The sequence below is a fragment of the Pelodiscus sinensis genome, chromosome 4 (genome assembly GCF_052426305.1).
Source record: "Pelodiscus sinensis isolate ZL-2025 chromosome 4, ASM5242630v1, whole genome shotgun sequence".
In the NCBI taxonomy this organism is placed as follows: domain Eukaryota; kingdom Metazoa; phylum Chordata; order Testudines; family Trionychidae; genus Pelodiscus; species Pelodiscus sinensis.
The window spans coordinates 133,255,512-133,279,379 of NC_143055.1; positions in this window are offsets into that span (position 1 = coordinate 133,255,512).

The following is a 23,868-nucleotide window of genomic DNA, read 5'->3' on the forward strand; positions in this document are numbered from 1 at the left end:
ATGGAAATGCCCAGTGAGTTGGGCCGAGTACAAATAGGCCCACTGAGGTAGTGTTAATACCCATTCTTATCAAATAGAATCACCATGGAACTAATCTTCTGCAAATTATTTCAGGGAGTTGACATTTTATGCGCGCATTAAGGCTTCCTGGAAAAGGTCCATCAGTCTGGAAAGAATCACAGCTGATTTCAAGCAGGTTTTTGGCTTGGTATTTATTTAGCTAAGTCGGTGGCCCTCTCTTGGTACCAAATGGACCTCTCCCTCTCCAAACAGAGCCAGGTGGAGAGGAGAGGAGGAGAGCAGCGGGCAAACAAAAGGGAAATACTGTCACGCGGGGGGAAATAATAGACAGCGCACCCCATGCAGCAGTGCATCCAGCTGCTGCGTCTCGCCTGCCCTCGGTTTGCCTACTGACTATGTGTGATGTGGCATGCGGAGGAAGGCCATTCTGCGACTAGAAATAGAGATGTAGCCATGTTAGGCTCTCTGGGTGCAAATGGCTGGGTGCTTGTAGCATGCTGGAGGCCTGCCTCGTTTCTCAGACCAACCGCACTCGAATGGATGCTACAGAATATCTCGCAAGTTGATGAGACTCTGCCCCATGGAAAGGCACCGTTGGTTTTCCCTCGTGTGTGACAGCAGAGAAATAAGGGGCCAGGTCTTTGGCTATTGTAAATCAACTCAACGGAGTGAGGGTAGTTTACGGAAGCAGAGGCGTGTATAGCCTTTCTGCTCAAGATAAATGGGCCTGACAGACTTCTCTGGACACCAGTAGCAAACCTCCCATTGATGTCAGGCTACCAATGAGCGGGTCTTTTTCATTAGCTGGGTGGCCTTATAAATAGAGTGGCGGGGTATGTCAATTTGTGTGTGTGGTGAATCGCTAGGCAATTACGTCTCTTAACTCACATTGACTTTATCATGAGCCTGGTGCCCAGCAAGGAGCCATTCAGAACGCTCCTGAATGCCAACTAAGTCCCACCCCAGAAATCCACCTGACTGGGCTCTCTTCTCGTTGCTCATGAGCGTAACAGTGAGAAGGTTCCTGTGAAGTGCCCTAGATTGGGAAAGGGGTCTGCTTTGGTGGGAGAGGGGGGAAGATTCCTTCTATGGTGTAGCGGGGGGAGGCTAGATTGAACAAAGGGATGGAATTGGTAGAGAAGCATCCGAACACATTCCATTAATTGGGACACAAGCGGAAGACAGAAAAAGTGTCTCTGATGATGGTAAGAAAAAAGGATTCACTGTGGAATCAGCTGTTTTAATGTGTTTTTAATCCCTGGCAGTCTGTCTCGGCAGGAAGAAAATGAGCAAAACCAGATAGCTTCCCCCCACAGCTCCTTCATATACATTCCCATTGATCCGTAACTGGGTGGGGAGAGGTGTCACGGGTGATACCAAGATTTCGAAATGAACTGTAAGGAAATCTATTGAAACAATATTGGATCTTAGACATTTCTATTCACCAGCTGTCCAACCCCTGGCTACCTTATCTCCAGACTCCCACAACCATGTGTTTGCTAAAAGATTAACTGCTCTTTGGGACTAATAGATGTTTTATCTCTGTTTGGCAAAAGCTTTGTTAAACAGCCAAATATATGAATCGGTGCAAGTTCAATCATTTTCTCAGGCTTGTTTGCCCCGATCTTTTGCAGCTGAATCATTCCAGTCTGTCTGGTACCTATTTCATGTGTGATAGGGACTGTCAGCGAGCAAAAGACCGATGCATGGTGGTGAGCAAAAAGAAATGTGTGTACACCTGCACTGCTTACTTATCTCAAAGCATTACAGGCTTGCTCCTTACTGGGACCAGATTTCTACTTAAGCGTTTACCTCAGGAAGTGTCTGAAGTGTCAGAAAACCATCAGCACTTGTTTAAACGTCGAAATGAGGCTACTTATTTTTCAAAAAGTGTTCAGTGCCCAACAACTTCCGTTGCTCTTGAAAGGAGGTGGTGGAAATCGGTGTGTTTATTAATAATTATCTGTGCTCTGGTAAGGCCGAGAGGCCTTTCCTGAGAGGAGCCCGTGGCTACTGCACAAACATAAAGGGTGTGTCTAGACTACAGGGGTTTTTCGAAAAAAGTGGCCTTTTGAAAAAAGTGGTCTGGAAGAATCTTCCCCTGCATCTAGACTGCTGCTCCATTCTTTCAAAAGTAAATCGAAAAAACGCAGCAGTTTTTGTGATGGCAGAAAACCTCGTTTTACGAGGAAGAACGCCTTTTTTTTTTTTGAAAGTGCTCTTTCAAAAAAAGGCGCTATGTAATACAAACTGCTTTTTCGAAAGAGAGCATCCAGACTGCCTGGCTGCTCTCTTTCAAAAAAGCGGCTCGCTTCTTCGAAAGTACTGGTTGTAGTCTAGACGTTCTTTCTCGAAAGAGGCTTTTTCGAAAGTAACTGAAAAATTGGAAAACAATGAATAGTCTAGTACTGTGGTTCTCAACTGGTGGTCCATGGCCCACCCATGGTGACTTTTTTGATGGTCCACAGGAACATTGTCCAAAGTCACATGGCGTGGGCAAGCACCAAAAATCTGTTAGCAAGAAATAAATTTCAAACCAAAATGTTCGTTGTCTGCTCTTTTCTATCATGTCTCAAGAAGGAGGTGGGCCAAGAAAATTTTTTGATTGGCCTGGTGGTCCGTGGACTGCAATGAGTTGAGAACCACTGGTCTAGTAGCACCTTAAAGACTAACAAAACATGTAGATGGTATCATGTAGCTTAGGGGCTGAGGAAAGAGTCGATCTACCAGATAATCCCGTGGTGAATGTGCCAATGCTTGAGATGATGGGTCATCCGGGATTTCCAGGTTTGTGTATTTTGGGTAGCAGATAGAAAACTCCTGGTCAGAGATTGGGTGGGGGGAACGTTAGTGTAAATTTGGCCTTGAACTGCATCATGGAGCTTTGTGAGCAGTTGTTCTGGGGATTTTTTTGCTATTCTTTAGTGGGAGAACAGGAGAGAAACTTGTAGAATCTGGTGTTGGTGAGTTCTGTATATGGTTGCACAGCGCTTTCTAAAAACCAGCCTCCTTGCAGGGTGGCACTTCCCAGAATCTAAGGAACCAAACTTCATCCATCACTTACAAAAATCTCAGCCTTTTGTTTCTGGAAATACATTACTGGGCCAAATGCTCAGTGTCGCTCTACTAAACAGGAGTTATCCTGAATTACACCCGCTGAGGCATTGGCCGATGGTCTCCACAGGCCGCATCTCTTAGTGAATGTGTAATGTACCTGGCTCATTGACGGACGCAATTAGGCAAGGGTGTTCGATAACCCTAATGGGAGGGAAATGAATAGGCTGCCCTTGGTGCATTCATTGCTACACAGCCGGCTAGTCCCAGGAAAATGACTGACTGCAAAAGCTGTGAGGAATGAGTTCTAAATGGGTTTCACTTGACAGGGTATTTACTTCCTGAGTGAAAATCCTTTGGCTGGAAATGCTAAATGCCCATACGAAAACTACTCTTCAGCACAAGCAATCTGCTGAAGGCATCTTTGGAGGGTGGATTTGTCCCTACTCGTGCTTCGAACCACAGAACACTAGAATTGGAAGAGACCTTGAGAGGTCATCGAGTCCAGTCCCCTGCCCTCATGGCAGGACCAAGCACCATCTAGATCACCCCAGATAGATATCTGTCCAACCTGCTCTTAAATATCTCCAATGATGGAGAAACCCCCCTAAGCAATTTATTCCAGTGTTTAACCCCCCTGACAGTTTTTCCCAGTGTCCAACCTAAACCTCCCTTGCTGCAGTTGAAGCTCATTGCTTCTTGTGGTATCATCAGAGTTTAAGGAGAACAATTTTGCTCCCTTCTCCTTATAACACCCTTTTTAGGTACTTGAAAGCTTCTAGCATGTTCCCTCTCAGTCTTCTCTTTTCCAGAGTAAACTAACCCAGTTCTTTCAGTCTTCTCTGATAGGTCACATTTTCTAGACCTTTAATAATTTTTGTTGCTCTTCTCTGGGCCTTCTCCAATTTGTCTACATCTTTCTTGAAATGTGGTGCCCAGAACTGGACACAGTACTCCAGAATAATAGCTTCTCATGTCTTGCTTAAAGTGCAGGAAACCCTCGCCATCCTGGCACACCACAAATGGTGCAATTTGAGAATACTGGGAGCTGCAGCTCGTGGCCCCCACAATGAGGTCCTCACAGGACCAGGAGCCGAGGGGAACTCATCACAGCTGCTGGAACAGGGATATTGCCAGACCAGAGAGTCCCAGTTTAGAGAAGTTCAGCCTGTTCTGATTTCGACCCTTTCCACAGCCGTGAGAACCACTTCCATAATATGCTGTGAATCCTCATTTGCAACCCCCGGTGACAAGTGACATAAAACAAAATGCACAGAGTCGGCAGGAAACACTTGAAAATTAGAGACTTCTCTGGGGGATGCGACAGTTTGCCAGGGCACAAAGCAATGACTGTCATGTGAAAAGGTGTAATCATGTGGGTGTCTGAATCACCTGTCATTTCCTCCTGATGTTCCCTATTAGCAGAACTTTCATTTCTCCCTCCCAAAGCCACAGCGGGATAATGCAGCCAAGTTCTGATAACTCTGTTTTGCTCTCAAGTTTTTTAAAAAAAGAACAACAAAAATTGTGACAGTTTTTAGGAAACATCTGCATTAAAGGAGCTGGACTTTCTTCTCATTCAGGCTTCAAAAGAGAATCCTTTGAACCTCTGGAGTCAGTCCAGAGACTGAGTCCTCTGGACTGTTAATCACGGGAGCATTGTATGTTATCTGCGTGATCTGTCCTTGCCTATAGACAGCCCCCCAACCTGAAGCAAATACTCCCCAGCAGCCACGCACCACACCACAGATACGCCTACCCAAGAACGTACCCCTGCAACAAGCCCTGTTGTCACATTACACAAGCAGCAGCATCACAGGACCTGACTGCATAAGCCACCACATCAGGGGCTCACACAGCTGCAAACCCACCAGCATGATCTATGCTATCAAGTGCCAGCAATGCCCCTCTGTCGTGGATATTGACCAAACCGGACAGTCTCTCCACCAAAGGCTAAATGGACACAAATCAGACATCGGGAATGGTCACACACAGAAACCTGTAAGGGAACATCTCCACCTGCCTGGACATTCGGTGATGGATTTGAAAGTAGCCAGCCTTCTACAAAGGATTTTCAAAACCTGACTACAAAGGGAGACAGCTGAACTGGAATTCATGTACTTAGTGTTTCTTAAACTGTGTTCCGTGACACATCAATGTGCAGCAAGGCAGTTGGAGGTGTGCCGTGGAGAACAACAGAGTTCAAAATGGCCACTCTTAAAGGGGCAGGCAACTTTTTTTCTCAATAGCTTTCCCCCCGACAAAAAAGTCCTTGGTGTTCCTCAGAACAAAAAATTGTTTGGTGTTCCTCAGTCTTAAAAAGTTTAAGAAACACTGATGTACATGTTCGATACTGTCCATTTTGGATTGAATAAGGATCTTAATTGGTTCAAAGTCTTCGGGGGTGGGGGTGATGGTAGCCGTGTTAGTCTGTAACTTTAAAAACAACAATTGCAAAGGTAACTTCTCCTCCCTGGATATCCACATTTCTACTGCTGTGAATAATCTGCTTCCATCCTGAATTGGTTAGCCTCATTTACACAAGTACCCTCTTGCTTTTGTTGTCCTCCTCTATATGTCTCTGCCTATGTAAACGCCTCTCCAATCCATCTGATGAAGTGGGCTTCACGCATGAAAGCATATGCCCTAATAAATCTGTTAATCTTGAAGGTGCTACAGGACGACTCATTGTATTTACTATTGTTGTTTCACCAGCCCAGGTGAGCGATGAGGAACCATACGGGGGGAGATTAAATAACTTAACTGAGGCTTTAGGGAGGATTCGATGTCAGAGCCAGGGAGAAAATGCAGAAATCCCTGGATCTCAGTCCTGTGCTTTATCTACTGCATCTATTCAGCTCTTAAACAATAAGGATTTTTTTCCCTAAGGGGATTAACTCCCCCCCCCCCATTAGGTGTCTGAAATTCCCAGCCACTCTGCACAATGAGCCCATTTAGGAAGAGGCATGATACACGCTCCATTCCAGGGGTATTGCATCCATGCCTAACCCCTTCCCCGGGCTGGATTACACAGGGCCAGTGGAGCCCTAAGCGTGAGATCCCCCCAAGGTAGTTAGATGCTGAATGCCTATTGATTTCAGTGGAGGCAGGTGCTGAAATCCCCTTGTGAATCCTCCCCAATGGAATAGCCCGATGAACTCTCTGGTGAATTCAGAATTCGATCAAAAGAATAGCAGGAAGAGGAATACAATAGGTAACAATCTAGTTTAAAAAAAAAAAGAGCAAGAAAGAAATCCCCAAATGTGTCTTCCTAGCAACAGCTTCATCACTGGAGGGCAACTTCTGTATGTCCTAAAATAGTTCTGGAAGGGTAGGAGAGCAGACTGCTTCTGCAGATACCTGGCCAAGGTTGGAGGGCGGGGTCCGTGCTCCAGGAAGGGGTGGGGCCTTAGCAGGAAGGGGTGGGGCTGGGCCAGACAACCCTCAGTGCTGCCTGGAGTGTATGGTGCAATGGGAACAGCTGGGAGTTGCGTACGGTTTCTGAGGGACAAGGACGACTTTTCCGAGAGGTAAAAGGTCACCTTTTCAGGTGGCATAAATCAGCATAGCTTCATTGAAGTCCATCGGCTAGTTCCCTCGGTGGCTGCAAATTGCCTATGGCTCCGGTGAATATCTGTAGGGTGACCCCTCAGCGCTGTCCAATGAGCCGGGTTCCGTTCCTGGACCCCGCGTCGGTGGCATTTGTGCTGGGCCCCTGTAGACCAGCACGGGATGAAATGACCAATTTGTCAAATGCTCCTCTGGCTGAAATCTAGTCATCCATCAAATAATGCCCTCCTGCCGGGGTCTGCTCTCCACAGGCTGGGATGAAATTGGCTTGCCTGTGTAATCTCACCTCAGCGGAACATTACTTTCCCGCTCCAGCGAACATGGAGTTTGGGTTCTGAAGGAAACAGGCAAAGTATGTGCTCCGGAGCATGTTTCTGAGCAGAAGGTTTTGACTGATTCTGCAGAAATAGGCCACCGATGAGCTTTTCTGCTTCATTTTCACCTCACAACTGGCAGCTGAATTGCAAATGGTCTTGTGGTGACATTGGACCTTGGTGGATTGGAAGATCCTGGCCAATTTGGTGTTTGTCCCATATCAAGCTGACCCCTGGTGGAGATCTACCTCTGAAGTGCCCATTCTATGGTTGTCTAATACCCAGGGAGCAAGACAGACCTAGGCAAGGTGGTGCGGATGATAGGGATGGAGGAATGCTGACACTATATAGAAGTCTGGGGAAAGCACTGGCCACGCCCCAGGATGCGACCTTGAAATCAGACATAGCCAGCTGGCCAGTGCATTGGAATGAACCAAGAGAGGCGCATCGTTAAGGAGAAATTCACAGACAAGCCTGGAATTACTGGCTACCCATGTAAACAGCAAGCTGTCTGCCTCGCAAGTGCAAACCGCTGTGACCTTTCCACTGATCAAATAACATGACTGTGAGCCAGTGATCAAATGGGGACACAGATCTTCTAGTAAATAGCATTGTTACCAGCCAGACCCTCGTAACAATAACATTATTATGCTTAACAAATACTAGTGCTAAACCTCCGGGAGCTATTCTCCAGCGGGTGACTCCGGCAGAACTACCCTGATTTAGCTCAGAAATCTGGCCTTAAAGATGGTGCTTCTGAATGTGAAAGGTGCGGGAGAGCCATGCGGCGCTCAAAATACACCATGTAATTTTAGGCAAGGCAGGAGGCAGAGGGGAAGAGCATAGGACCCAGCCCTGGGGTTGTACGTAGCTTTCCTGCCACTGTAGCGTTCCATCCCAAGCGGCTCACAGAGCAAGCCCGGAAGTGATTTATTCTGGACAACGGTGAAAAATTTCAACCAAAAAAAAATTAATTTAAAATGCTTTTAGACAAAAAAAATTTCCTGGACAAGATTCTGAAGATCCCCCCTTCTAGGCAGACCTTGGAAGGTTTCATTTGATAATCGAGGGGTGCTGCTTGCCGATGGTCCATCCAGGGCATGATTTTCCATATTCAGCTTCACTGTCCCCCCAAGCCCTCCCATGCCACCACACGACAGTCTCTGTGGCTAGTTCCCAACCTAAGTCTGGAGGTAGCTGAGCCCTGAGGTCTAACACTAGGGAGTTATTTCAAAATAACCCCCCTTATTTCGAAATAATAAGTGGAGCGTCCCCACGACCAACCCCATTGGTTCTAAGTAATGGGACCTCCCCAAATACAGTGTGTGAATCCATCTCTCCCTCAGTTCCATCTCTTCTTTCTCGTGGGGTTAGTAATCTGCTGCTGGCCTGTAACAGCAGACTATTCTGACACTGTCCCTTAAGCAGTTCAACTGTGATGGCCACCGAATCACATAGAAGAAAAGGAGACAGCTACCGAGAATGCAACACCTGTTTACTCCAGCTCACACAGGGTCAATGGGATGTTCTGGCTTCCCTATGCTGGCTTGCAATCCAAGACCATTCTGCTCAGAAACTTGAATCAAGAGCCCCAAAGGAATTTAGCTTCCATTGGAGAGAAGCACCTAATGGGATTTAGGCGCCTACATACCTGGATCAAGGCCTTGTTAGCTAGCCGTTCAAAACCTTGATCTACCTAGATCCATCCTGGATTCTGACTGCCTGGATCCCTCCTTTCCCCCTTGTACCTCACCTCGCCACACAGTGGAGTGGCTTTAATAGACTGTGGCTGTCCCCTAAGGTGAGGGGCTAGGCTGAGGGTGTAGTTGGACATGGTGATAGGCAAGAGACTGAGGAGACTGCTGGAAGCCCTGGGAAGGGGATGAGGAACCAGTGTGGTGGGCATGGTCGGATGGCTGTGTCCTGAAGAGGACACTGTGATCTGGGGAGTGACGTGTGTCTAGCACAGAGTGTGGAGAGAGTGTGGAGCAATGGTGGGTGAGACACTGGCCAGAAGGGGGTGCTCTGATGAAGAAAGGGCTAATTCCCAGTGCGACCAGTAGGAGACGCCGCAGCCACGAGTCTCAACCCGCTCCACAGGCACCAAGCCTGGACGTGTGGTGAGAGGAAAGGGGAGCGGTACCCAAAGAGGTACGTTAGAATGGAAAGAACTCCTGAGCTTCTCTGGATGGGTTTGGTTTGTTCACTGAAGCATGGCGGGTAAGATAAACAACCAGAAAAGGAACCTAATTCTGCAGAAACCTGGGGGCATCCGTGTTCATTTCCTGATGCGGTGACACTATCCATCAACAGCAAGCGAGCTGATATTTAAAAGACAAGGCCGTAAATATTATATATTGAAATGTGATTTTGATGGGGCCGCGTTTGTTCGCTTTTATGTTCGGAGGGAATGTTTTCTGCGTGCCACTAAAATGTCTTTGCAACCTGCAAGCGAGAAAATTGACAGTGCGGCGAGGGAGGCTGTAAAAGTATGGAACAGAAATGAGACTCTTTATCAAGCCAAAGTTAAGGCTCTAAAAGTGTGATCGCGGTCGTCCGTAAATGATGGAGTACAATGTTATCGTTGCATGCCAGGCATTTTTGGGTGTACTTTCCTTCCCCATCAGATAATGGGACAAAACAAGCTTTTAGGACAATGTATCAGGATGTATGTGCGATGTCAATATCAGACTGTTTGGAGGGGCTCATGACAGTCTGTGCCGGCTGTAGGGCAAATTGTGAAAAACAGGGTATATGCCACCATGCTGGTGGTATGTCCCATAATTGGATTTTGCCAGGCCAGTGATAAATGTGAACTCTTGGGCTTTGTCTATACTGCTGACTTTTGCCAGCAGAGTATGCAAATGAAGCACTGATTAGCATTTTGTCACACTTCATTTGCATAATCTATTCGAGCTGTTTTTGCGCAAGGGGTTTTTGCGCAAAAACCAGCAGTGTGGACGTTTCCTTTTTGCGCAAAACGTCCACACTGCTTGTTTTTGTGCAAAAACCCCTTGCACAAAAATGGCTCGAATCGATTATGCAAATGAAGCATGACAAAATGCTAATCAGCGCTTCATTTGCTTACTCTCTGCTGGCAAAAGCATAGCCCTGGATCATTGTAACTGTTTTACTGTGGAATCAGACAGTCCCCTTAGCTTCCCCAATCTATCCTGCCAGACAAACTGGACTTAGTGATAAATGTTCACTTACACCAAAGATCACAGAGCATTCAGGTGGCTTCTGATGGCAAGAGACCAGTCACTGACTTCAGAACAATAGGCGCCCTACATCTCAGACTAAAGAGAATGCCTGTAGACAATCCTGTAATAAAACAAGGTCTATTAACTAGGAAAAGAATGAGAGGTATTTACAGGTTAAAGCAAGCAAACATCTACACACAAATGAGTGCAATCTAAACCCAAAGGGTGACAGAGTCGTAGTGAGCTTAACAATTTGGGAAGGAGCCAGGAGATAGCCCCTTGGGATTTCTGGCTTCAGATTGGGATCCAGCATCAGGAGCCTGGTCACATGTCTTTGTAGGACTAACCACAGTCTGGACTTGCAGGGAAAAACAAAACCACGCACAGGTTGGGGAGTAACAGTCAATTGGTAGCTAACTCCTGCAGCCATGGCGGGAGCTGGCACGTGGCCTGCCAGCGTCACAGGCACAATGCTTATTAAATGAACTGTCTCTTCGGCGAGTCCAGGAGGGTAATGATTCACCCTGGCACCGTTGGCTCTAAAGATGGATACCTCTTAGCACGTGGGCAGTTCTGCCGATGCAGTTTGTGCAACAGAGCTGTCCCATCCATGGGTCCCGTGCTTTGGGGGGCCCCATGGAGGCTGCCTCAACCATTCTTTGGACAGGAGCTGAGGGGCTCAGGGCAGCCTCGGGATTACCAGGTGGCCTGCTGCCAGACCCCTAGTAAGCACATCACTTGGGGGCAGGCTTGAGGGCGGAGCATGGGCGAGAAGGGGTGGGGCAGAGGTGGAGCAGAGGCCAGGGTTGAGAAAAGGGTGGAGTAAGGGCAGGGCCTGCAGCTAGGGGTTGCCGTGGGCCCCATGCCTGGGGCACTGCGGGGATTGGCCCTGGCCCCATGCCCCCCTAGGGACAGCTCTGTGCATCAGCATGAGGGCTTGGGGTTTGGCTCCAAAGGCAGGGACCTCTGCTGGGAGACTAGACCTTACAGGACAGACATGGATTTCGAATCCACACAAAGAGCTGGAACTGAGGAACCACAGAGCGCCCCCTGCTGTCTCCAGTGCTGGGCTGTTCTGTAATTTCAAACCAATGGCGCGGCTTGGTTGCTAGCATCGACAAAGGGCAGTGTCACAGAAGAGCGAGTATTTGCCAGGAGAGAGGCACTAAATGTGACCTCACTTGGGAGTCCAAGCAAGAGCAGAATTTTTATTTATGTGACTCAATTACCCCGGCGTGCCTAAAAGCCCACTTTCATCTGTGGGCTGACACGAAGCTACCACACACGGACAGTACAACACCTCTGTTTACCAGTCTGCAGCCTCCATTTTGGAACAGAGAGTCCAGGATTCCAGCATGGACAGGTCACAGACAAGTCTTCTCATGCTCGTTGGTGCCACAAAGCAGTAGTTTTCCTCGGCAGCAGACTTGGAAGATTGTCAAGTTTCACCTTGCTGTGGGCAGCTTTCACCTCAGCCGGACAGGAAATCTTTTCTTGGTCCAGTCTGGACTTTTCTGAGGTTTTAGGGTTAGACACTTCCATGCCCTGCTCCCGTTCCAGCATGTGTATCGGCAGGGAAGGAAAGAGTAGATTATCACAATCTTTAGAAATTAAAAAAATAAAACAAATGCAAATGGAATACAATTCGCAGGACGGAGAGTTGCATAGGAGCAGATGCATATTGGACATTTTTCCCCCCTATCATAAGCTGTTATACTCAGTTCTGAGTCTTCTGGTAAAATCTTTTCCAGCAAAAGATGTTTTGATTGCTTTTTCAAAGTGAACGCCCCTTGCTTCCCCAGGGTATAAGAAGAGGCCAGCGGTGTCTGAAAATAACAGCACAGAAAGAAACTTCTAATCTCTGGAGAAGCTGAAGTCAGCCAATACATTTCAATCTGTGGAAGCTTTTTTTTCTTTTTTCTTCCTGAGGGACAGAAGTGGTTTTCTAGCCCAACAGAGTCTGAGAAACAAGGTTCCCAGAAAGAGAAATACTCCACAAAATGCCAGAAGCCTGTAAGAGTTTCCCTGTGTCTGACTCAATTATCTCTACTTCCTCTCTTCACTCACACGTTGGGAGAGATTCCTTCTCAGTAAAATGAAGGAGACACAGGGGAGGGAATGAAGAGAGGGGGGCCTGGCACCCCAGGGGTTAAACAAAGCCTTTTGGCCCAGGTAGCTCCGCCCCGCTTTACCTGTAGCCAATGCCAGGCCTGGAGGGAGGATAAAAGGAAGGAGCCTGGCTCAGTTAGGAGCTGACCAGCAAGGAGACAGGAGCATAGTTCCACAGTCTGAAGGACAGGAACCAAAGTCCGTCCACTTGGCCAACCAAAGGAACAAGTAAGCCACCAATCCCACCCCCTGGAACAAAAAGGGGGAACCTGTAACTAAGGGGGGAATTTGGACTTTTGGGGCCATGCCACAAACATAAGGATGATACTAATATAGTGGGCCAGACTTCCTAGGCCGGGAACACCAGTGGCAGAGTTCTGCATCTCTGTTCGGCTGGCTAATTCCAGGACCTAGCCACTAGGCTACCCTGCTTCTAGAGAGACCCAGCCACAACATGACTCTTCTCTTTCCCTCATCTGTAGAATCCTCTTTGGTCTCATATGGTTCGAATGAGACTCCAAGAACCACATATTCTCATTTAGAAGTTAGTGCTTAAATAAGGCAGAACATGTCCATGTAAGCCTGGCCACACTGAAACATGAGGGCTGCGTCTAGACTGGCAAGTTTTTCTGCAAAAGCAGCTGCTTTTGCAGAAAAACTTACCAGCTGTCTACACTGGCTGCTTGAATTTCCGCAAGAACACTGACAATCTCATGTAAGATTGTCAGTGTTCTTGCGGAAATACTATGCTGCTCCCGTTTGGGCAAAAGCCCTCTTGCGCAAATGCTTTTGCGCAAGAGAGCCAGTGTAGACAACGGGGTATTGTTTTGCACAAAAAAGCCCCAATTGCAAAAATGGCAATCGGGGCTTTCTTGCGCAAAATCGCGTCTAGATTGACACGGACGCTTTTCTGCAAAAAGTGCTTTTGCGGAAAAGCGTCCGTGCCAATCTAGACGCTCTTTTCTGCAAATGCTTTTAACGGAAAAACTTTTCCGTTAAAAGCATTTGCGGAAAATCATGCCAGTCTAGACGTAGCCGAGGACTTTGGGGTTTGCTCAAAATGTTTCATTACAATGAAATCAAAACATTTTCAATCTGATGTTGGCACTTTTTTTTTCAACTTTTTCAAAGTGTTTTTTTTCTCCCAAATGACATTCATATTTTCTGTTAAATGTTGGTTTGAGAAGATGCATTGAAACACTCCCTTCCGAAAACGTGGAAACGGAATGTTTCACTATCAGCCCCTTTGTGTTCCAGGTTCCTTCCAAAATGAAAGAGAGCTGAAATTGACAATGTCTGGGACTGTTTTGATTTTAAGACGTCTGTTTTTTTTAATCAACATACAAAATAGCCAATCGTTTTTCCACATACATAATGTGTGTTTATATGCACACACCTATATTTCTTCATACGATGACAGACAGAAATGATACTCCTCACAGTCGATTAAGAAGAACATTACTGAAGAATGGGCATGCAAGAGAGAAGCGTAAATCTGTACGGTAGCTGAAGAAGCTAAGCTATTTAGCAAAATTTGATATTGACCCAAACCAAACAGTTGGCTGCTCCTCCCAGGGTGACTGGCTTTTTCTGGGAAGCATGGTGACCCGCAGAGGTCTGGAGACCACTTCTGGCCTTAAACCCTGACGCGGAGGCAGGATGTTACCTGCTGACCCCCAGGGGGTGACAAGCCCCCCACTGATCTGGGAGATGGGCCGTGCCTCGTAGGCACAATCTAGCGAGAGGCAATTAAGGGGCTCAATTCTACCATGTGTCCGGCCTGCACTCAGCACATGGGGAGTGATGGAGAGTGAGTTACGGGCACCAGCCCAGCCCCAGTTGGACAAATGAGGGGCTGATCTACCTTACAGAGCGTTGGAGGAGGAATGTGTTGGCACTTGGCTCCACCATATTCTTGGCCCATCTGTCTCACCCGGCAGATCTCAATCTGGCTGGGGCCAATGTGGAGTCTCTGGTTTTCCCCACTCTGTAGGCTCCCTAGAAGCCTTGCCTTCAAACCTCCAAAGCCCGTGTGTTTGGACTGAGTGGGTCAGTGTCTCACCGCTTTGCCCATTGGCCTCCAGGTGCCCGTGTAGACATGAACTAAAGATGCTCCCCAGCTATCCCTGTGGAGCGGAAACTTGCTCCTGCATGGATGAAAGCATGTGATGGGACAGTATTTGCCACCCTGCACCCAGTTCTCATTACCGCCAAGTTGCCTTGTGCCGTTGCTGGAGAATGCTGTCATACTTGGTATGGAGAGTAACGAGAAGTCCTGTGGCACCTTATAGGATAACAGATTTATTGGCACATAAGCTTTTGTGGGCAAAGACCCAATTCGTCTGATGCATCTGATGAAGTAGTCTTTGCCCACAAAAGCTTATGCTCCAATAAATCTGTTAGTCTATAAGGTGCCACAGGACTTTTCATTGTTCTTGCAGATTCAGACCAACATGGCTACCCCTCTGATACTTGTCGGTATGGAGAGTGTGAGCATACGTGGGTTAGATGAATGCTAAGGACTCTGGATTGGGCACCCCATAAGAGGTCCTGTTGCTTGGTTTGGCTGCACCACTGATGTTTTGAGTGGGTGTTTTCCAAAGTCACCAAAGACGTTTGGTTGCCCAATTCTGATTATCAGCCGGAATGTTGATCTGAAGTTTCTCTGAACCTCTTGGGTCTGCAAAATTAGATTGAAGATGCTCTCCCGAGGCAGTGCTGCTCTTGCTCCCGAGTTCCCCTCAGAGACCGCCTCTTCTGCAGAATTCAGTTGTGTTGGTTTCCAGTCCTGGCTCAGCTTCAGGACAAAAGTGAAAACAAAACAAAACAAAACACATTAGAGTTAATAGGAAAGAAAAACAATAGGTAGAAATTTGGAGGTGTGGGCAAAGGCTTTTTGTTTTTTCTCCGCCTGAGCCAAGAGTTGGGGAAATGCATTCAGAAATCGAATTCCGTCCTCTCATTTTGAAGGCCCCTGCATTGAGACCCAAACCAAGACCAAAGATCCATTTTGCTGGCCACTGTCATCTTGGAGCCTTGGTCTACACTACGGAGTTATTTCAAAATAACCCCCCTTGGGTCGAATTAATAAGCGGCGCGTCTACACTACCCAGCCCGTTATTTCAAAATAATGGACCACTTAATTCAAAATCTGTACCCCTGTTTTTCATCAGGAATAGCGCTAATTTCAAAATAGTTACTTTGAAATAGCGGTAGCATGGGCGTTCCGGTGCTGCTATTTCGAAATAACGACTCCCCAAAGTCATTTAAAAGAATTACTCCCCAGTGCTTCCTGGGGCTCTAAGTCTGTGGTAGCACATCCACATTTAACAAAGCCTGCCTCAGACTCATTTTGATGCTTCCCTGTAGAGAGAACGTGGCAGCTCCCACTGGGAACAATGGAATCCACTGAATGTGGTGCATTGAAAGCTATGTTTTAATAAGGGGTTTCCTAGTCCTGCTTGCAGGGCACCTCTGGAGGATGCTGTGTGATCTAAATGTTGGGTAGTCAGTCTTCAAAACAACAGCCTAAGGCAAAGTGGGCTGAGTTGTGTGCCTCTGCTTTAGGGAGTAGGCTATATTGACTCTCGCTGATTCCGGTTTCTCTGTGTTAGGGTTCTGGATTCTAAGAAATGAAGTAGGGTGACATTGCAACCTTCCAGCGAGAGCATTTTATGATATTAGTCCAACCTCTCTCTGTGCTTCTTGTGAACATAACAGTGAACTCTTGAAAATGTGGCTTTGCCCAAGGTGACGCAGAGAGTCTGGCAGAGTGAGGAATTCTACCCCGGTCTCCTGAGTCGAGTGGAACCACAAACCTGGGTTGAATGCATAAAACTCTTTCCCCGTCCTTTTGCACTTCTCTGAGTTTAGACATAATTATGGATGCTGAGACAGCTGAGTGTGCACTCTTAGAAGCAGGGAAAAGATTTTAGAGAGAGGCAGAAGAATTCTCAGTGTTTCTCCAAGGAAGAGAAAAGGTGGTGAGATTTTTTTGTTTTGTTCTTTCTTTCCTGGCATCTCAGGATGAATGTTGGCTTCGTGGCGATAAGGCAGCAGAGGTCTGTTAAGAGACTTCGGGATTTAGGCTGGTGTGTTTTTTATGTTTAGCCTCACAGCTGGTGAAGGTGCATTTCCAGCCATAATAAGTAATAACGTTCCCGGCGGAAACATTCGACTGCCGTAAAACAGACAGAAATCTATTATACATGGGAATGCAATGTCAATGTTTACAGAGGGAGGTCAAATAACAGAACTCTGTTCGGTAAATGTCAGGATTGGATGAGGAGACGGAATCCGCCGCGGCTGCGTGCATCCCAAAGAGAGAGCTGCAAAGCTCATAAATATTAAAGATGTTTTGCAACTTCCATTCTCCCCCCAGCCTGCTCCCCTCCCAAATCATTTCTCTTTTTAGTTAATGAGGGCGGCTGCAGTCCAATCCGTTTCTATAGCATTGCACCTCCAGTGACGATGCACTGGTGTGTGGGGTGAAGTGAGATGGCTCTTCGGAGCACGTAATGAATACGCCTTTTAGATGCTTTAGTTAACGTCTTCAAGTGGCCTAGGGGATACGATATTAACCTCTGGAGTGCAGGGCGGGTGGCCGTGAGTCTCGCCCCCTACGCCCACTCCAGGAGCAGCCAGGAAATGTAGGCACATCTTCACAGGGACAGCAAAAGGCCAGTCCCTGCCACACAAGCTGCCTCTAGGCCAAATTTCAAGTTCCTTCTCCTCTGTAGGAGGATGCAAGAGCTTCTTAAAGAAAAGGGCACGCAAATTTTTTTAGTGGGGGCAAAACAGCCATAGTGTCCTTTAGCTTCGTTCTGGGAATGGCCGAACTGCGTATTAGTTGAAACATGCAAAACAAAGGAACAAAAATAAAATTCATCCAAAGCAGATGCTCCACATGGAAAAATCCCACCCCCGGAGCTAAAATCCAGGCACACGATAGGCAACTGAAAACAAGATGTTATAATGGGACATCACAGGCCTCCTTAATAATAAGCTGTGCTGCAAACCACACCTATAACATATACACACGTGTGTTCCATATGAATCTAGGCTGAAAGGCCAGTTGTAATCCCTGGATAAATGAACGGGACATGCGACTGTCCTATCAACGAAGTCCATTTAATATACATGAAGAGCTTTTGGACGCAGCCAGGGTTCCCCTGTGGATTGTGCTGGGTCAACACAATATTAAGGTCACAAAGTAGTGCCCTCAAAAGCCAGGAGATCATGGGTATGGCTGTTTGTCCTCATGGATGTGCATATGAGATGATATTTAACTGTGTGACCAACCACAATTTTCCTGCGGGCCCCTACGTTAGTGCTTAGGCGGGATGGAGTTCAGTGCACTAAACGGGCTCAAAATTGGAGTAATCTCCATGTTGCGGTGGTTATTTATGTGACAACAGCTCTTAGCACCCTCTCAACCAAGATCAAAACCACCCCGGCGCTAGGTACTCTGCAAACAGCCGGTAAGAAACAGAGTTCCAGAAGCACTGATGGGCTAAAGAAACAGAGGCAGAGAACAGAAGCCCCAAAATGATTAAAAGTAGAATGATGGATGGGCCGTAGGCATCTGGGCTCCTAGTCCAGTGTCCAAACTACTGGAAAAAGCTGCTCTTCTGGGTGTCCTTCCTTATTCTCTTTGTACCATCTGTCTTCTACACTGACTGAGACAGGGACTGTGGTCTTGAAACCAAACTCTGAGATACTGAAATATACAGGATCTAATTTTTCTCCACGCCTCTGCCACATTCATCCAAGTCTTCTTTTCCTCACTGGGGCATAATTCCCATGGAGTAGAATAAATTGGAATTATAATAAGGCTGCTCTAATACCATAACTAATGAGTGACTACAAATTTGCTCACCCGTTTTACAGCAAATTGAACACCAACAAATGATCTTTTTAAAAAAAAATCCAAAGCAAAGGTGAACAGCCATTTCCTTTGCCATTAGAGGTTGTACTTAAAGGTCACCCTTGGGAGCTTGTGACAATTAGGTACGGATATTCTACGGGAGGAACAGCAGGTCGGAGTCCCAAAGAATAAGCAGTCATAGCAATGGGTTATATAAAAGGCTAATATGCAAATTCTCAAATAAGGTCTTTTATAAAACTTGTCGTGTTCTTACCCTAATAACCTATATGAGCTAGGTTTACAGGCTATAGTTGTGAATTGGTGCAGGTTGAATGTCTCTTGTCTGGCATCCTCAGGACCAGAGCGGTTCCGAATGAGAGAGTTTTCCGGACCACGGGAAGGACTCAAGAACTGATCCATTGTGTAACCCAGCAATGGGCAAATCGTGACATTAACGGAAACACTCTGAGACAACCGAGGATTTTCTCCTCTTTCTCTAATCACTATTGATGCCCCGAACAAACTAAAACTGGAAACTCCTCTTGAAATGGGAAGAGCTTGAAGTGAACGGTGGGAGGGCACAGTGGGAAACTGTGCTAAGTAACTAGTGTGAGAACAAGCAAAAGCAATGCCTGGAGGAATGCCAACGGTCCTGGGAGACTTCAGAGCCACACCAGGCAGGGTGATTCCAAAGGTCTGTGGGCTGAACATCTGGCTTGCTGAATACCACCTACCCCCTGAGCACAAACCAGTCTGTGTGGACTGTCTGCTGATTACAGATGTGCATCAAAAGTGGCAATACCAATCTCTTCCCTTGCTTCTCGACTGGGCCTCTCCATGGCTGGTCAAGAGGAAAACCCTCCCATAGGAACCCAAATCTGAAGCCGATGGACTGTGGGAAGTTGGCCAACTAAGTCCACTCAACCATACCTTGGCATGAGCAGCAGGGCCACGCTCCTCCAAATGTCTCACCTGCCACGGATGGGCAGAAGACATGTCTGGCCATGATGTCTTTGTAAGCATGAAAGAAAGCCACACCCACCGCTTGCTTTAGAAAGCAATAATCCTCCAGCCCAGGAAACCTACCAATCTGTGCCATAAGCATCCCACAGCTTGAATTTGTAGTAGGGATATCAAGCATAGCTCCTGCCAGGAACAGCTGTTGGAAGGGGTAGCCGATCGTTGACTCTCTTCCATGACCTAGTGAAGGACTCGGCCAGTGTTTAATTACATCTCTGTGATAGCTGGGCCTTCATTCCCATTTTGCTATGGCCTGTCAGATCAGTCTCATGCTAGGGACAATGAAAACACTGGCTGGTGAAGATGCTGCTACTTTAATGCAGCATGCCCTTGGGAGAAACTGAGGCTAAAATCGAGATGTGCTATGCACTGGTGGTGGTAACATCCACCTCCTTAAGCCTCCATGGCTTGTACATAGTTCACTGAGCTTTTGCCCTGAATGGGCTTCTCTTTGCTCAGCAACAATTTGCTCAATAAGCAGCAGAGAAGAAAAGGAGGGGAGCACATTAGCTTAAAATGAAACGGAGTGATTAATTAGATGTGGTGCCGGGCCAGAAGTAATGCGTGGCAGTAAATGAGACGAGCCACAAATTGATAAAGACAAAGCTATGCATCCTTAACAAAGAAGCCAAGAGTCTCATAACGCTAAACGCTGCTGCGACAGCGTATGATGATTAATTCCTGAATGGATCAGAGTATGCTGATCCATTGTTCATCAAAGTGGAGCTGGCTGGATGTTCCTATTTCAGTGTGAGGCAGCAGGAGAAGAGAAGGGTCTGATTTCTCAGGGGAAAAGCAGATTCCAGTGTCTTTATTCATACTGCGGGATAGTTTACTCGGTGAGCAGTTCTGTTGATTTCAGTGTGACTTGTCCTGGCGCAAAACCTCCATCCAAAAATCATTCTTTGTAATTTTAAGGTGATCGGACTACTCATGTTTAAAAGCATGCACACATAAGCACCTGGCTGGAGTTTGATTCCTGGCACTACTTCACATGGATTAGGGTGGTCTGTTTCAGGAGCAGACTGGACGATGCAAAGTCACAGGAACAGATTACGTCCAGGTGGGGTGCGGTCCCATTTCTCGGCGTCTCTATAGCAAAAGGGATCGCCTTCCCAAAAGTTACGCTGTGGTTCAATCACAAGTTACTGGGTAGATGCTGGCCCCACTAGCTGAAAAGCTAAGTCTGTGTTTTGAAGAAGGTCATAGTTTGTTTCTGGCCTTAAAATCTCTGGCTGAAATCCTGACACCTGTTAGAGCCAAGGGTGTTGTGACAGAGTCAGACCAGCGGACTATCAGATAGTGGTGGAAGGGAAATATGTTAGCCCCAGATTAAATAGGTCCCTGTTCCCAGGGTAAACTAATAAAGATTGATCCAGAACCAGCAGGAACCTGCTAGAATCAATCAGGACAATTAAAATACCTGGGGCCAATTAGGAGGGTTCCAGACTCAAGGAAGCCAGACTAATCAGATGAGCCATCAGACACCTATGAGCCAGTTAACAACCAGTTGAGACGGGTTTTAAAAGACTTCCTTTTCTTTGCTCAATGTGCGAGGAAGGAGCTGAGCAAAGGAGGAGTTGAGGGGAGTCTGGGAGGAGAAAGTGGAAGCAGGTACCAGGAGGAGCCTGTGGTAAGGAAGGTGCTGGGGAAGACCATGGGGAAGTGGCCCAGGGGAACTTAGCTGCCACACAGCTGTTCTTGGAGACATTTACAGGCAGCCTAGAGAAAGAGTCTAAATTGCGGGCTGTTGTGAGCCCCTAATGCAAGCCCTCCGCCTGAAAGCAAGGGACCCACCAAGGTTGGGGAGGAGGTTTGTCACAGTGTTTACTCGGTGATTTCAAGGGGCCTGGGATTTTGAAAACCCTTTGAATTTTTAACTCAACATATAAACAATCACGGAGATTTGCACAAGCAATTGCATTGTAAGGGCAAAAATGCAGCTGCCAATGTTGCCGGTGCCCATTGCATTCTCAAAAATTGACCATTATTCGGAAACCATGTGGACGGCCTATAATGTGACAGGACCAGTGATACATTTGAAGCTTGCCTCAGTTTAAAGGCTATTTTATCAGTTGTGTTTCCCCAGCTGCGATTCAGACTTATTATTTATTGAAACTGGAAACTTTGTATTCTCCAGAACTCCATTTTGATGTTTTCTGTTTCCCTACAGAGTTCAGGATTATTGCATTTGGGAAAAACACCAACAACAATATTTCACAGAGGTTTCTTTGCTGGCTGATTCTTCTGCAGTAGTGTTATTAATAAAAATGCAGTTGGCAAAAATCTTTGGTTGACATTTTATGAGAAAATGTATTGTGAAAAGTCACGCAATACAGCATTTTTTAAAGAACAAATGCAATTTTTTTTGCATGATGGTTTAGTTCTTTGATTTGGCTCTAACATGAGACAACATTACTTGATTTGATACCAATTGAGTTTAGTAAAATAACAATAAATATCCCTACCGCTGGAGGGGGGAAGAAAACCAGCTTGAATAACCCTAATATGTGCGCAAATTGAGCCTCTTTCCATCCTCTTTGGAACCCCCCTACAGGTAGTTAAAGGCTACTAGCAACTCCCCCCTCACTCTTCTCTTCTGCAAACTAACTAAGCCCAAATCCCTCAGCCTGGCCTCATAAATCATGTGCTTCAGCCTCCTCATCATCCCTGTTGACCTCTGCTGGACTCTTTCCAATGTGTCCACGTCCTTTCTGTAGTGGTGGGCCCCAAACTGGACATCCCACTCCAGATGTGGCCTCATCAGTGCAGAATAGAGGGGAATAAATGCGATTAATGACGTTCCCAGCCTATAGCTGTGCATAGAATTCTCTCTTAAGTGAAGAACTCTCCACTTGTCCTTGTTGAACCTCATCAGATTTGTTTTGGTCTACTTCTCCAATTTACGTAGGACACTCTGGACCCTATCCCTACCCACCAGCACATCTCCCTCTTCCCCCCAGCTTTGTGTCATCTATGAACTTGCTGAGGGTACAATCCATCCCATCATCCAGGTCATTAATGAAGATGTTGAACAAAACCAGCAGCAGTACTAGCCCCTGAAGCACTCTGCTTGTTACCGGCTGCCAACTAGACATTGAACCTGACAATCTAGGCAGCTTTCTCTTCACCTTACAGTCCATTTATCCGTTTCATACTTCCTTAACTTGCTAGCAAGAATACTGTGGGAGACTGCATCTAAAGCCTTGCTAAAGTCAACGTATATCACATCCACCACTTTCCCCATATCCCAGGTCAGTTCTCTCATCATAGAAGGCAGTTAGGTTGGTCAGGCATGACTTGCCCATGGCGAATCCATGTTGACTGTTCCTGATCACTTTCCTCTCCTTGAGGACCTGCTCTTGAGGACCTACTCCAAGATTTTTCTGGGGACTGAAGTGAGGCTGACAGGTCTATAGTTCCCTAGATTCTTCTCCTTCCCTTCTTAAACGATGGGAACTCTATGTGCCTTTTTACACTTGTCTGGGATCACCCCCGATCGCTACACATTTTCAAAGGCCGGTTGCTACAGTCCCTTTCCTCTAGATCCTCCTCGCACTATTGCTAGGGCTGCTGCATATTCCCTTGGTCACGTTTCCATCTCATCCCTTTCCCCTATGTGCATCTCTGGACTTCTAGAGAGTCCAACTGAAAGGAGTACGTTGCTGCTGCGTGTGGCAACATATATAATTATTGTTTCATGCTCCACCACAGAAGTGTTTTGTTTGCGAGGCTTTTCAAGGAAAAATGTTGCCAAATTTGCTCTTTTTATTAGATATGTCATGCCGTGCCTACATCTTTCAGACAGACCGTGATTTCCCATCAAATCAGCAATCATGCGCGCCTCTATTATGTCTGCACACAAAATGGGTACTTTGAAGCAACAGAACTGGGTTCACTGCAAAGCATTTGGATTTTGCTAAGCAGGGCAATTCTGGCGGAAGTTTTTTGTGTGTGTGTGTATGACTCTGCACCACAGGGTTGAGACTCTAAGGAGGGAAAGATTGTCAAAGTTCAGTGCCCACAATTGGTTAGATTTTCTAAAGAATCCAGCATTCGACGGGGTCTGGTCCCACACCAGATCCAACCGCTCCAGCACTCCTGTTGGAAAATCCCAATCTAGAATTAACTTTTGAAAGGGAGCCCCTTTCCTATTTGAAATGCTTCTGTTGGAAGCTCTCACACACTTAGCTGCCAGAATCCATCACGGAGGGTCAATTTTATCAACATAAATGAATGTCACGTGAGGAAATGCTGAGCCAAATGAATGACAAATGGCACTTTGGTCTCTTTAACAGTCTATTACAGAGTTTACATTTCTTCTTCATCCAACCTCCCCCCGCTCCTCCCTCGCGGGAACTGACTGACTTGCTGGGCCTCTGGGCAAGGTAAGGAGTAGGCTGGCTTCATGCTTCTCCGAAGGGACAGCGCCTCTGGCAGAAGCAGCAGGTCTGGGTCAGCCAGCCCTCAGTGCGTCTGGAAGTGTGCCATGCCGCGCCATGCCCCCCACCCTAGCCAGCCCTTGGTGTTGCCTGGAGCACATAGCATGGTGCTCCAGCGGTGATTTAAAGAGCCTGGAGCTTCAGCCGCAGTAGCAGTGGTGCCAGCTGGGAGCCAGAGGCCCTTTTGAATTGCTGGGTCCCGGCTCCACTGTCCCTTTTGTGCCCTCCCCGCTGATGGCAGGCTCACCTCCCCCCTAAAAATGAATTGC